Source organism: Acomys minous (genome assembly GCF_964271855.1).
Source record: "Acomys minous genome assembly, chromosome: 13".
In the NCBI taxonomy this organism is placed as follows: Eukaryota; Metazoa; Chordata; class Mammalia; order Rodentia; family Muridae; genus Acomys; species Acomys minous.
Genome location: NC_140495.1, coordinates 35,622,468 through 35,638,629, shown reverse-complemented (window position 1 = coordinate 35,638,629; position 16,162 = coordinate 35,622,468). Strand labels below are relative to the sequence as shown.

At 43.0% G+C, this 16,162-nt stretch overlaps 1 pseudogene across 1 annotated transcript; it reads right to left on the bottom strand.

Annotated features, from left to right (window-relative positions):
• Positions 1 to 1,012: 1,012 nt before the first annotated feature.
• Positions 1,013 to 1,567, bottom strand: LOC311580706 (large ribosomal subunit protein uL5-like; annotated as a pseudogene). Its single transcript has one exon. The product of its transcript is annotated as a large ribosomal subunit protein uL5-like (transcript).
• Between the last annotated feature and the right edge of the window lie 14,595 nt (positions 1,568 to 16,162).

Here is a 16,162-nt window from a genome sequence, read left to right as displayed (position 1 = left end):
TTGAGGCGTACAGTTCCAGAGGGTGAGTCCGTGACTATCATAGGAGGGATCATGGCAGTAGGCCGACAAGAATGGTACTGGCAGTATCTGAGAGCCTATACCTTGAGGCACAAGCATGAGCAGTGAACAAGCAACACTGAGAATGGTGTGGGCTTTTGTAATTTCAAAGCCTGCCCCCCCACTGACACATCCTTTCCCAACAAAGCCATGCCTCCCAATCCTTCCTAAATGGGCCCAACAATTGGGCATCAAGGGTTAAAATATATGAGCCTTTGGGGGGGGGGCGGGCATTCTCACTCAAACCACAACAGTTTTGGAATTAGAAAAGTCAAAATAATAGAATCAGCGAGCAGAGTGATGGTCAACAACAGGGGTTGAAGAAGATATTGGTCAAAGGTCACAACATTATATTTAGATAGCAAGAATCTCAGGATCTGCCTTATTGCAGTGATTATACTTCATAGCAGCATGTCATATTGCAGAGTTTTGTGTTCCTACTGCAAAATCAGTAGATAAGGTAACGCACATGACAATTAACTTAATTTAGCCCTTGAGCAATGTATAGACTTTCCCAAATATCATCTTCTATACCAAACATATATAAAATATGTCGATTATAAATAATTCTTTTAGTAACCGTTAGCTATAATGTTAGTAACCTTTAGCTATAATGTTTGTTCAATACACCCTGCCCGCTCTTCTCTTATATGTCTTCCCCACTCCCAACTCAGTTACCACAAGGCAAAGGTCAGAGACCAGGTTTTGGAAGCAACAGTTCAGTGCTAGGATGACACATTGGCTCTCGCCTTTATTTAGAAATCTTCAGCAAGGCAGGGGCTGTTTGGTAGACATTATGTCATGAGCTTTCTAAGGTGAGCCCATTTGCTCCAGCTGAGAACTAGAGCCATTTGCTTTCTATCTCTTTCGGAGGTACAGTGTAAAATTAGAAGTTCCTGTATGGAGTACAGCGAGGGCTTTCAAAATGACTTTTTTTTTTTATCGTGAGAAATTTTTATTGGCCTTTGGCAAAAAAGTATTTTCCAGGAAGGATGATCCCATTGTACTTCTGCTGGAACCAGTGCATGGCCTCCTCTTTGCTGATTCTGTGCTTGGCCTCAATGCAGCCTGTCCTGCGCTTCTTGTCTGCAATGCTGAATCCTGTCCTACGCAGCACCATAAAGAAGTCCAGGCCATAGATGCCAATGCTCGGGATGTATTTGATGCCCAGATCAATGTGTTCTTGAATCCCAAAACCAATTTTCAGTATCCAAGAAATTATTTGTCCATAACTAATACTTCCTCACCTTCAGGCCTTTCTCAAGAATTTCTTTTGCCTCGGCTCCACATACTGTGCAGTGAACAGAAATCTTTTTTTTTTTTTCCTCATGGCAAAGGACCTGACGGTGTACCTGGCTTTGGAAAACACAGGCCTGTGAGCTGCTCCAACACCTTGGCTGCCCAGGTCAGTCCATCTCTGCCCTCCCTCATACAGATATTTAGAGGGAGCTTGCGGATGCCAAGTTCCCACATGGGGTTCTTCTCCTTTACCACCTTGATCTTGCACCATGATGGAGAACAGGAAGAGCCAGAGTGACTTTGATTAAGAAGAAAAAAACAAGCCAATGTTCATGGCAAGTTTGTTTTAAGGGAACCAAACTGAACCACCAGGCTTAACCTAGTAAGATGCTCCTCAGTGACGCCTTGTAGATGAAACAGCAGGGAGGTGTTCTGACTTATTGCTGAGTTAGCACTGTGTGGATATGACATAAGTAATTAATAGAAAACAGAGAAAGTGGGCCTTACACTAGCCCAGGAAAGAGCTTGCAGAAGTCTACTCTTTACTGTACAATGTTGGCAACAATCTGGGAATTTGACTCTTCCAACTAACTGCAAGCATACATGCTTATCTTTGCACTTAAATGAGGAAAAATTAGAGTCTATACTTATACCACAGGATGCAGTTAATGTGATCAGTGAGCTGGGACCAGGGAGGGGAGAGGGAAGAGAGGAGCCTGGCCACAAAACTTTGAGAAGCCTAAAATACACAGCTGCTGTGTCCCAGGGCTTGATGAGACCCAGCCCTGCCACGGCCTCCAGAGGTTCGAAACCTGATCAGTGCTCAACACATGCTTATTAAGACAGGAGCACTGACAGCCTAATGACACTGTGGATGTGGCTTGAAGCCAACAAACCTGGAGTGCCTGAGAGTTGGGGGGTCATCACTTGCAGAGCCCATTACAAAACTGAGAATTGTATTCGAGGGGATTTTTCTTTCCCGCTGAGGTTTCCCCTCTCAACCTGTCAAGGGGTTTGTTTAATCATACTTTGTTGTTTAATGTCATGGCTCCTAAGACCCCAGAATACTAACTTCCATAGGCTTGGAAAGATGCATGACAAAAGCTTAATTTAAATCTCAGTAAGGCTTCTTGAGTTCCATCATAGAAATTGTTCTCTCCTTGTCTCTGTCTCTGTCTCTGTCTCTGTCTGTCTGCTGTCTGTCTGTCTGTCTCTCTCTCTCTCCCTCCCTCTCTCTCTCTCTCTCTCTCTCTCTCTCTCTCTCTCTCTCTCTCTCTCTCTCTGTCTCTCTCTCTCTCTGTGTGTGTGTGTGTGTGTGACACACACACACACACACACACCCTCAATTTCCAAAACAGACAATTAAAATTTTGGATCCTAAAGGGGGAAAAGGTCCACCCAGAGGACCAGCAAGAATCTCTCCAATGCCAAGCTATCCCTGCCTCTAACTCTAGTGTAGCCAGGTGACCTGTCTTCCCTCATCCCTGGCCTGGATCAATTTAGGATTCAGGCGATAAATACATTCACCCCAGAAAGCAAAACTGAGAAACTCAGGAATTAGAGTCCAGATTTCTCACTAAGGAAGCCTCAGAGACCAACCAAAGGGGCATGGGGAGGGGACCTGGTATGTTTAGGAGAGCAGAAAGGAAATGAGGCTCTTTTGTCACCTAGAGGCTAATGGCAAGAGCAGTTTATCTCTTTTAACATTGGCAGGGGTTGCAGGGGTGGGGGGGAGGGTGCGCTGGAGAGATGGCTCAGCAGTTAAGAGCACTGGCTGTTCTTCCAAATGTCATGCACTCAATTCCCAGCAATCAAATGGAGGTTCAAAACCATCTATAATGAGATCTGGTGCCCTCTTCTGGCGTGCAAGCGCACACACAGGCAGAACACTGTACTTAACAAATAAATGAATCTTTAGAAACAAAATATTTTCCCTGGGAAGGGAAAGAAATGACCAGAATTCTGAAGAGCCTGGCTCCAGAATTCATCAGAAGCAAGTACATCTAAGCAGTAAGAGGATCCGCCCATCATGAACTCAGAGACACAGTCGCCTTTCCATATGAGCTGTGTGTGAAATGATGACACGTAGGACCTCTTACAAAGGGGCTTTGTGCTTCCAAAACACACAAAATAAGAAGTATTTGGGTGTTCCCTGAGTCATGCTCAGAACTTTGTGGTATTTCCTCCACTGCATTCTGTTCCTTACTGTGCATCTTGGCAGCCTAAGTAATTTCAGTATCCAGAAGAGTGGGTCTCTAAAGATGATATAAATTATATAAAGAGGTGAGAAGGATATAAAATTGGTTATAATTGAAAACAAAAGTTTACACTTGAGATTGAATTTTAAGCAACTTCCAATGACAGAAAATGATGAATTCTGGACAAAATGTTACTTTCGAGTGGGGGAAAGGTATCAGGCATAATGGTATAGAGAGCATTTAATAGCACACATGATAATTTTCTTTATATAGATTTTATTGGTGTATTCTTATTGTTCTAACAAAATATCTGAAACAGTCTATATTATAAAGAAAAGAGGTTTGTTCACCTTAGAGCTTCGGATGTTCAAGGGCTTGATGCCAACTCTGCTAAGGACCTCATTGTAGATGAATCACAAAAGGTGACTCACATAGGAGGGGGACAGGTCATTTGTCCAGGCAGGAAACCAGCAAACCATTCAGCAGTTCTGCTTGGTGTTATGACACCCTGCTTTTGTGCAAACTGCTTCAAAATCTCACAAGTACTTTCTTACTCTCATTCAAGAAAGAGTTCAGTCAATGCCTAAAAAGCCCCCACTAAACCTCTGAGAAGTCCACATCACCTCCCAATATGCTCGCTGTAAGGCCTAGAGCTCCAACTCCTGAATCCTTGGGAGAAATAGCCAAAACCCATCCAAGCCGTTGTACCCTCTTTCTCAGAGGAACTATTCTGTAAACTATATAACACTGTGTTCTAGTAAGACTGTGAGTTATTAGGAAAAATAATGGACTTCAGTTACTGTGCCAAAACCAAGATTTTGCAATTATTTCATTCTTGTCATAAATTTTTAGTTAAAGCCTGGTATGTGACCCCTTCGTTTTCCATAAAATTTTATAATTTTCCTAGATATGAAAATCATGGAAAAATAAAGTGTCCTGTGGTCTAATGCACATCCTGCTCAAAGATTAAGCGGTAACTGTTGGTAATTCATAGTATCTGTTATTTCCTTAAAGCTTAACAATATATTTGAGTAGATTTTTTAAAGTTTCATCAATAATATTTTGGGGTTCATTTGTTTATTTGTTTGTTGCTTTGGTTTGGTTTGGTTTTTTCGAGAGAGGGTTTCTCTGTGTAGCCTTGGCTGTCTTGGACTTGCTTTGTAGACTGTGCTGGCCTTGAAGTCACAGAGATCCTCCTGCTTCTGCCTCCCAAGGGCTGGGTAAGATTAAAGGTGTGTACCACCACACTCAGCTGTATTGTTTTTAACTACTTATGGAGGTAACCTACCTACTTAATGGTTTAGAAACACCTTCAGTTATATCACTTTGCTCTGTCTCAAGGAAATAGAGCTTATTCATATAAAATAAAACGTATGATTAGGTATTGGTAAGGACTGTTTGGAACTAAGATTACTGGTCCATTAATTCAGGAAGTGATGAAAGCCCAGAGAGCAACTGCTGAGGGTAGCAGATTCTTGAGTCTCTGAACAAAAAATTTCAACCAGAGTCTGTGAACAGTGGTAGAAATTTAAGCCATTTGTTAAGGAAGAGAACAGACATGTGTAGAAGTGGAATAGAGAGCTGCCAAGGTCCTGGGTTCCAATGTCCTGAGCCACAAGGGTAATGACTGTTTGTGGGTCGCTAGCAGCCCCCTCCTTTGCCCACAGTTGTGTGTTATGTGCTTTTCCTGCATGAGAGTGCTGCCTTACATGCAAGCCTGCTAGGGAGGGTCTTCCAGTTGTAATGTACACCACTGTAGTAAATTTCCATGTGGTGTTTGAGCTCACTGAGAAGCCGGCTCTGGAAGCATGCCTGTTCCCCTATTCCCATGTCAGACCAAATGCTTGCTTCAAAGAGTCTTTCAAGGACCACTTGTCTGGAGATGGGACAGCTCCCCTAAGTCTCTGATAGAAAGGATAAAACAGCCCAAGAGTCAAAAACACCATGTCCCTGAAAACAGCTGGAAGGTGAACAATTTCCAGCGGATGTTTTCACTGTTTATCCCGTGTTATAAAAGTGTTTGCAATGGGAAAGAGATGCTGAGAGTTCAGCCACAGAAAGCTCAGGCATGGAGAAAACTCAACGAGAAACTTTGTCAGACTGCCTCAGCTTCCCCGGGCAGGATCTGCTGGACCTGTGGGCCCTGAGCCCACAGTGTAAGCTCGCTCTTGTCTGTTCTTTCCCCTGGAAGCTCTGCCTATAGGGACACAGAATGAGAAACTACACCTGGGACTCCACCTTGATGGGGTAGCCGCAGACGGTTTCTGCTGCAAGGCCCCATTCTGAAGATGCTACCTTTCTGCAGTCTGTTTGCTTATTCGTTGTAGGCTTGGACTCCTCATGTGAAGGAACATTCTATCTTGTCTTAGATTCTCTCCAGAGACAGTCATAAGGAGGCATCCCCAGTCAATTTCTGATGGGTATTTCGAGAACACAATTTGACAGTATTTTTCTATCTCTCTGTCTACCTATCTGTCTATCCATCTATTGCTTGTTATTTATTTTTTGACTTGCTATATACTTAATAAACTCAAAACCAAAAATCAAAAATGTGTATCATAGACTATTCTTCAGAGAGTAGAGCACACCAGTCTTTCTACTAACAGGCTTCTTTTTTTAATATTTTATTACTTTATTCATATTACATCTCAATTGTTATCCCATCCCTTGTATCCTCCCATTCCTCCCTCCCTCCTGCTTTCCCTCTACTCTTCTCCCCTATGACTGTGACTGAAGGGGACCTCCTCCTCGTATATATGCTCATAGGGTATCAATCTCTTCTTGGTAGCCTGCTATCCTTCCTCTGAGTGCCACCAGGCCTCCCCAACCAGGGGATGTCCAACAGGCTTCTTTTATGCTCTAATCTTTTTTGACAATTACATACATGTTTAAAATGCATCCTGTCCATACTCATGGTCCACTACTCCCCAAGTCTTGCTAATTCCTTTCTTTTTCCAAAACAGGAGTGTTCCTACCACTGTCTAGTGTATGTGTGCATGTGTGTGTGTGTGTGTGTGTGTGTGTGTGTGTGTGTGTGTAAGTGATTTTCCTTTTTGAGAGTGAATCATACAATGTCTTGTTTAGAGCTAGGTCTTAACAGTCACTTACTCTCCACACTTTGACCAGTTGGAGTCTGCATTTTCCATCACTCTCTGAAAAAGACACTTCCCTGACCGAGGTCTATGGGTCTAAGCATAAATAGTTATGGTGAAGCTTGGCTATGTGTCTACTCTGTAACCCATCAGTAGGATAGCCTTTCCCAGGGCCTGTGATTGCTCCAGCCATGTGTTTTCGAGCAAGTTAAAAGTACAAGACACATATTCCTTCCCAATGAGCAGGCATCAAATATGACTGGAGAGCAGTTTATTAACCCCAAAATATTCTTGACAGTGTTGTACCATCTTGCCTGACATGCTGGTAGTATAGCCTACAGGGTACATAGATGGGAAGGACCATCAGTGAGATTTTCATCCTGCACCCAGCACAGCCCCTTCCAGCACCATGAGAGACAGCCATCAGGTAGGAAGCTTCCAAGACCAGTTCCAGGTTAGTTTCCCTGGTGTCCTGTATCCAGAGTGAATTATGCCGAAAGCAACAGTCTTAGCATCTAGTTCTGGTGAGCGACCAAGAGCAATGCCAATAGCCTGTTCATTAAGCTTGATGTGCCCCTCCCCCCTCCCCCCTCTCTTGCTGTACCCCTCTTTCTGTACTGTGAGGTGAGTCATTCAGTTATCTGACTCAAAAATTCTTGTGTCAGTTCAATATTCACTGATTACTTATGACACACAGCACATAATCCCTGATGGTGAGAGAACACAGCCGCCTTGAATTGCTTCTCTCCTTGTCTTTTTAAACTTAAACCCACAAGCTCCAAGTGTCTACAAGACAATTAATGGTAACTAATCAAGCTTAACACAGTCTTGGTTAGAGGTGGAACTTGTGCCCACTTCCCCAGCCCTAACCAACAAGCTTTTTGTAACTGATACCTACTGGGAAAGGGAAAACAAGTTTTCTCCAATGGAGTGACACTGGGTATAGAAACCACAGTCCAGTAAATTGCCAATAAATAAACAGAATTGTTTGTTTGCTTGTTTGTTTGTTTTATCTTGCTGGGTCTTTGTTCATCCATTTGTTTGTTTTAGTTTCCATTTTCTTTTCTTTTTGTTTTAGAGAGAAAATGAAAGAAAGATGGGACCTGAAGTTGGGTGCAGGGAGATGAGGAGAGCCAGGGCTACATAGAGATACCCTCTCTCCATAGATTAGAGCACTTAACCACTCACATCCTAAGTGAGAATTAAAATTTCTGAGAAGCAAGTGTTCAGGGCTGGAATGTGATATAACCATGCTTTCCTTTCTCCTCTTCTCTCATATGGGTAAGATCACATAGTGGCATCTGCTCCTAGTCCTATTATGACTCCTGTAGGAAGGTCAGTGATTCTTCACTCTAAACATAAACACTGTCAGAAACCATCACTATAAAGATGGTGGTCAAACCAGAAGTAGGCTAAAACACTTTGAAAAGAGTGGATGGTTGTGATAGAGTCAAGAGGTTTGTTTTTCATTGTCTTTGCCTGTCTCTACTATAGCTCACTATAGAGTCTACTACTATGTTTCTGATGTCTTTTCCCACTTCTCCAAGGCTTGCCAGGTTGTCAAAAAGGCTGAGAAGCAATCCTATTCCTTTGATCTTGCTTCCTAAAACACACTCACTCAGACTCACTTGTCTCTGGGGTGCTTGATTCAACAGACATCATCAGAGACTAAGAAATGAGTATAAGGATGGGAAGAGCATCCTTGACAGTATGGGTGAGATTGAAGAGTTGAGTATCAAGTGTGCTTTTCCCTTAAAGAGTGCATTAGTTCTTTTCTCACCATGGCTCACGGACACCCACAGTGACTTAAGACCTAGAGATGGGATATGCCAAGGAAATCTGTCAGTGTGCAGTACTGCAGTGACTAAGCAGGTCTCTACCCAGGCTGGGTTTCCCAGGACTTAAATCATAAAACTAAGCAGTTTCTGCAGTGCTTCATGAATTAATTAGCTGTTTCCTCAGTACTGGACACAAATGTGTTTTTACTTAAAAGAAAAGCAAGAGTTTGTCAAATGAATGTGAGAACCCCTGCTGCTCTCTAACCCATTTAACTGTGGGGATTTTTAAACTGTAAAGGAATGTGGCTTAAAATGATATTGCCTGGTTATTCTCATTTACAGCCAACATACTAAAAAAAAAAAAAAAAGAAGGAGAATAAAGAAAGAATGAAGAAGAGGGAGAAACTGACTTACAGAATATGGAGGTTTGAATAAGAATGTCCCCCACAGGCTCATATATTTGAATGATGGGTCATCAAGGACTAGTACTACTAAAGAGAGATGAGAAGGTGTGGCCTTGATGGAGGAAGTATGCCACTGGGAGTGGGCTTTGGGTTTCAAAAGCTCCAGCCAGGCCCAGTGTCTCTCTTCCTGCTGTCTGAGGATCTGGATGTAGAGCTCCTGAATGTTGTCCTGCTTCCTGCCATGACAATAATGGGTTAAACCTCCGAACGGTAAGCCACTCCCCAATTAAATTCCTTTTTTCATATGAGTTTCTGTGGTCAGTGTATCTCATCACAGCAATAAAACACTGACTTAGACACGAAGCAACCCAGGAAGTTGAGGAAAGATTTTGTGTTCTCATTTCCATGTCGTCCAGGAACCGCACTTCTCTCTGGGGGGAACAGGACTTCACAGTATGTCCTTCTCCCTCTTTCTGACTAATGGGGAGTTGTGGTTAATTTGAAAGTAGGGCCTAATAAATGTCTGTTATTGGGCCTATAAGTATTATTATGGTGGTATTTTTCTAACCTTCTATTAGTCAATAAAAACACAGACACCTATGACATTTTAAAATATCCTTGGTTCACCTAGGGCAGGGCAGATATTAATCCCCTAAACTACCTCCCATACCCTGCCCCAATCCCATGTCATCTGCTTCTAATAATTTCTGTGGCGCTATATCTTCTATCCATAATCCCAAATACTTGCTAATGTTTGTTATCTGGGGTGACTCCTCTATCCGCACCGGCCATGTGCCTCCTACTCCACCTAACCCATGGCCGCCAGCCTCCTTTCTTCTTCCTCTTCTCTCTACCATCCTCTTCTGGTCCCTGACCACTTCCTTTCCCAAGAGCATCTCTGTCCTACTAGCCCGGGAACCTTAGCCATGCCCATCCCATTTGCCCTGCCTAGGCGTGATGGCCTTTTATTGGTCAAACAGGAATAAGTTCTTAGGCAAGGTTACAAACATTTTGGGGTATGTGAGTCTGCTCATTTGGGCAGCAACCAAACTGCCCAATAGGGGCTTGACTTTGTATAGGGGAACTGAAACGTCTAAGATAAACCCCAAATGCATGCACACACAGCTTCCCGGGTCCCTTGTAACTCTAACCCTAGATGGACAAATGATACAGCTGTAATCAAGAAGTGGCTGTTGACAGGTGGCTTGCTAGGAAACAGGTTAAGGGAACCGAATTCATCTGGCCTCCACTGCTTTTACGTTTCTTCCTCTTGGCATGTTTGGTAGTGTAGGAGCATCTTACAAACCTTAGGGAAAGAAGCTGAGCTAATTAATGGTAGCCAAGAAGAAAGACTGGGTCTTGGGGCTGTTTCCTCTAAATTTTGTTTGCAATTGAGACAATGAAGGCCTGCATGGCTCAGCCAGTGTTATTCTGATAGTCTGAGCCAAAGGCAATCTCTGGATGCTTTCGCATCTATAGCTAAGGGTACAAGGCAGCTGAGCCAACCAGTCCCACTGCTGATAGGCAGAGTCGATTAAACCTATACCTGTTTCCAAAGCAACTTTGCCTTTTTTTTAATTGGTCTTGAATTTTGTTTCACTGTAAAACTTGGGGTGTTTTCCTATAAATAAATCCTAGGATAGAAGTCATGTCTGTCTGTCTGTCTGTCTGTCTGTCTGTCTGTCTGTCTGTTTGTATGCCTGTATATGCCCATGCATGTACATGTGGAGGTCAAAGGTCAGCCAGTGTTGCATCTCTTCCCCATCTCTCGTTACTTTATTTTTTGTTCTAGGATCTCCCACTGACCCTTTGGCTCTCCGTTTCATCTAGACTGCCCTGCCCAGGGACCCACCTACATTCTCCCCAGTCCTGGGATTACAGGCATACACTGTCACACCAGTTTTTATCTGGATGGTAAGAATCGGAACACTAGTCCTCACGCTTGAGCAGCAAATATTTTTCCCACAAAATCATCTTCCCGGCATAGACATTCTTAGTATGAAATGACTGCACAATAACTTGTGACAGGCTTGCCTTCTATTCAGCCTCCTCATGCCCAGTGTGAGGCTCAGGGTACTTTTTCAGTCCCCAGGGCCAGATAGAGAAAGTCATTCCAGACAAGCTTTGACTAGCCTTTGACCACGTTGTAAGGACCAGACAAATTCCATTTTGAAAAAGAAACTCCATTTTGTATTAAACCTAGGCAAGGGCTGAACCCAGATTTTAGAGAAGCCACCAACTAGCTAAACAGAAAAATATTCCCTAGCAACACAATCAGCTCACCTTGGGAAAGTACAAATATACTCTTTGTTGGTCAAGCTGACCAGCAGGTGGTCTGACACATAGCAACAACCAATTAGGAGAAGCCAGGCCAAAGTTCCTAACTCCCCATGACTGCTTCAACCAATCTTTTCTATATGCCAACTTGCCCCTACACCTATTACCCAACCATGAAAAGTCAAAGCTTGTAACTCCCTGCTTGCAGCTTTTCTGCCTAAATGCCATCCAATCATATACTGTAAAACCCATTTCTTCATCTAAAATCTATTAAAAAAACAAAAACAAAAAACCTTCTCAATTGAGACTCAAGGCCACTTCCTTGCATCTGCTCTGTCACTGCGTTAGAGGTGTGTCCCAGGTCCAAAGCTACAATAAAGACTTCCTTGTAATTGCATTTGGACTTGCCTCTTGGGTGGTCTATTCAGGGAATCTCTCAAAATTTGGACATAACAGTGTCAGGATTTTGGTGACTGAGGAATGGAAGGAAAAGCTTTTCAGGCAAAGGGAATCCTTTAGCAAGGTGTAAGAAAAGCAAAGGGTGTGTGAAGGGCTGTATTTGCTTTTGAAAATGATTTGCTTCACTATTTCAAAATATTTGAGGAGGCATACAGTGAAATACAAAGATGAAATATAGAGTGTCAAATGGCAGAGCTGGTAAGAGAGCCAAGCATAAAGTAATGAAGGCTATCAGGATTTAAATGAAAGACCGATTTTGAGCTTTCTGACGTCAGAAGCAAAGGCATGCCACCGTGTTTGTTATTATTAAAAGGGAACAAAAGTTTCCCAACCATCCAGCTGAAACAGTTGAGTATTGGCTGCAAAGCAACTCAATAGGTTATGGTTAAGCTGTTTGCAAAAGGTCAAGCCTGGAAATTCCAGTTGGAGCAGGCTGGCACTTATTCTACTATGATACTAAATAGAAAGCAAAATTTACTTCTCTATCAGGAAACTGAGACAGGAGGAGAAACAAGACACACAACTTCTAAGAATTCCAAGTCCTAGAGGGTGGAAACCATGCAATGGACATTTCTTTCCTACTTAATTACAGTGGGTCCCTACAACACATCCCCAGACAAAGGTGTTATAGTTAGTCTGGTCTTATAAATATATTAAAATGCTGAGTGGCTTGACAGCATGACAAGAAACACAAAGAAAATAAGTGAGAGCACTGAAAATTAATCTTAAAACCTCACAAGCTCTGTTTTTTGTTTTGTTTTGTTTTTCTGAGACAGGGTCTCTCTGTGCAGCCTTGGCTGCCCTGGACTCGCTTTGTAGACCTGGCTGGCCTCGAACTCACAGCAATCCACCTGCCTCTGCCTCCCAAGTGCTGGGATTAAAGGCATGCGCCACCACCCCTGGCTCTCACAAGCTCTGTAACTCTGCGCTTGAAGTTTCTGGGTGTAAAGCCAGCAGTTGAGCCCTTTTCTGAAGCACAATGCAAAACCCATGTGTGTAGAGGAATTTTAATTTAGAACATGGCTGCTATGGCAAGAGATCACATCCTAAGACCTTCTAGGTCTGTGTGGTGCAGCTGTAAATCAAACACACCTTTAATCCAGGAGACAGAGGCAAATAGATCTGAGTTCAAGGCCAGCCTGGTATAGAGTAAATTTCAGGTAAAGAAAAGCTTACATCCAGGCATGGTGGTACGTGCCTTTAATCTCAAACAATGAAGGTAAAGTTAGTTTGTAGAAGGAAGCACCCATATTTGAAAGTGATACTTAATTGAGTGGCAGGAAAAATGATGAATCAGAGAAAGATTTGACAAAATAGGATCCACCCAGAGAGAGAAAAGGGAAACTACTTTAGGGGCAATGGAGACAGACAGAGAGAGAGAGAGAGAGAGAGAGAGAGAGAGAGAGAGAGAGAGAGAGAGAGGAAGGAGGAGGAAAAGAAAGAGGACGAGGCAGTTTAACTGAGAAAGTTTTACACAGAAAGGTTGAATGCATAATGAGCCAGAGAATGAGAAGGAGCCAGACGATTACCAGCAGATTGCTGGAGTTAGTTTGAGGCCAAACAGAGCAATTCAGAGGCCAAGAGAAAATCCAGATTGAATAAATCAGCTGAGAGAGGAGTTTGAGCCAGAACAGCTGTGTAAACATAACTTTTATTCTCCTTGCTCAACTAATTGTTATCTGGGAAGCTAACTGCCTCCTTCTGCTAACCTAGGCCTAGTCCTGGAAGCTTCTAGGCCCCATACAATCTAATCCAGGCCTAGAATGTTTTAGCTTCAGAGACTTACTTTTTAAGAAGCTCACTCTTACTTGTTCTTTCTGTTCTGGGCTGGCTGGTTCAACTCAGCTGCTCAGGCTCAAACTCTTCTCCCAGCTGACTTACTTAACCTGGCTTCTCCCTTTGCTCAGAACTAATCTGGCAATCTGCTCTAATCTTCTGGCTTCTTCTAATTTTTGGCTCATTCCGTCTTCACCTGAGTTCTCTCCGCAACTCATCTCTCTATTGATGTCCTGGTAAAAGGAAAAAAACTGCCTACTTCTCTGTAAAACTGCCTTTTAAGTAGTTTCCCTTTCCTCTCTCTTCTTGTGAGAGTTGGGACACTCCTATTCTGTCAAATCTTCTCTGATTCATCACCTTTTCTGCCACTCAATTAGACTTTACTTTCAAACATGGGTGCTTCCTTCTACAAACTAACTTTATCTTCATTTGGCATTAAAGGCGTCACCACACCTAGATCTAAGTTTTTCTTTATCTGATTCTTGCTTTATACCAGGTTGGTCTTGAACTCAGATCTCCTTACCTCTGTCTCCTGGATTAAAGGCATGTTTGTATTCCAACTGGATCGCACAGCCCTAGTTGTTTGGATGTGATCTCTTGCCAGCTGGATCACATAGGCCTAGAAGGATTTTGGATGTGATTTCTTGCCAGAGTAGCAGTGTTCTGAATTAACATTCTTCTATACAGGTGAGTTGAACCAGCAAGCTATGATCTCAGAAAGGACAAGAAAGGGTGAGTTTATTAAGCAGTCAGTCTCAGAGGCTGAAAACATTTTAGGCCTAGGCTAGAAGCTTCCAGGATTAGGCCTAGGTTAGCAGAAGGAGGCAGTAATCATCAGACAACAATTAAAACAGGTAAATAAAAGTTCCTTTTACACATGTGAACAGTGCTGCTCTGCTGGTGGGGAGTGGGTGACACATTCTTCTGGCTTTTGGCTTCATTTCCTGAAGACCCTTTCATGAGTAGGAGGAGACCCTAGAGTAGGTTCAGGGATGTTCAAAGAACAACTCAAAATCCAGGTACTAATGATAATGTTCTGGTCCAGGCTTTCTTGCCTCTGAGAGCTGAGGTGATACACAGGAATCTTCAAGGGAAGGATACTATAGATAATGCAGACAGCTCTCATCACCAATTCATTCGCCTGTGTGGGTTTCTTCATCCCATGGCCACCCACATTGACTTCCAAAAGCTAAGGACATCCCTTAAACCAGATATGCTTGGAAATGTGTATTGGAGGATAAAAGCCAATAAAAGTAGAATTGAATGTGCAGTTAACATGAGGTCGGATCTGTTTTCTCTGCTGAATGGACTTTGTCAGAATATGTAAAGTAGAAGTGAGGAGACTCGAGTCGCTTGGAGAACATGGCAGGCTTTCTGTGGTTGGTTGACAGTGGTTCAATAGGCTAAAGAGTCTGAGTAAAACTCAGAACACGTGATTTGACTTGTAGCTACGTCATGAGTACATGTGCCTGATCATCATTCAGTGCACCAGGTTTCCCCAAAGCTCTGATCCACGAACCTGGCCTGAAAACTGGGACTAAGAGATACAGCACAAAACCATATAGAGTCCCAAGATGCACTCTCATTTTAGATAGGTGTATAAGCTCGCGTTTCTGTTGCTGTGATGAACACCATGACCGAAAGCAACTTGTAAGTGAAAGGTGTATTTCACTTATATCCCCAGATAACAATGTGACACTGAGGGAAGTCAAGGCAGGAACTCACAAAGGGCAGGAAGCTAGAGGCAGGAAGTGAAGCAGAGGCCAAGGAAGAATGATGCTCAGTGGCTTGCTCAGCCTGCTTTCTTATAACATGGGACCACAGTCCAGGGGTGGTACTGCCCACTGTGAGCTGGGTCCCTCCAAGCACCCAGTCATCAGTCAAGAATATGCACCACTGACTAATCTGGTGGGGGCATTTTCTCAATTGAGGTTTCTCTTCCAAAAAGACTCTGTGTCAAATTGACCTAAAGCCAGCCAGCATGCGATTCCAGACGCAGGGCACGCTCTTCCATCTCTATAACATCTCTCATCATAGATGTCATAGACTTCATGCAGGACAGGAGTCTCAATACCAAGGATATATTTTTCAAATTTGGAGAGATCCACATAGCTCTATGTAGAAATACAGTTTAAAACATTTGCACAAAACGGTCATTCGTCTTAATCTCGTCCTGATGGGAGATGGCGGTTTTAGTCAGTGCCAGCGGCATAAGCCAGAGAAAAGAGTCGCTGCTTTCTGACTGGTAGGAGCCTATGATACCATCCTGGAAGCAGTCCCTGGGGAACACCCACCTTCTTACTGATCAAGAGGACCCAGCAAGTACACAGGAACTATGCTTTTGGGGGACTGATGTCTTACTTCTGAGACTTCCTGGCAGTGTAGTTTGAGGATTCTCCTGAAAATTTAGAGGGGTTCCTTTCAGATAGTAGATGTCAGCTGGGAGAAGTGGTTTCTATGGCGGTGTCAGGATGAATGTCCCAAGGCAAGGAAGAGAGGGAGATTATAATAGTTCACTTCAAAGGAAGAGAAGACTTGGGCTGAGATCACAAAATAAAAGCACTGGTGAGAACGGGGGATAAAACAGACATATTCAGCGACTGGGCAGAAGAAAGGAATTCTTAAGAATTTACAAAATTCCTCATAACTGTGCCAATCATGATAAGTTATTAAAATTTAACATAATATTTGGTTTTAATGAGGAAATATAACAAGGCATAATAAGAAAGTGATAAACAATGACAAAGAAATAGGCAAGTAGCCTATGCCAAGACTCTAGAGCAACATGTAGTCACATTTCTGAAAGCACCTGAAGTTAAAGCTCAGTCACAGAACCCAAGAGCCAATTCTTTCCCAGCCCACCTACTGGACTGTCTACACCT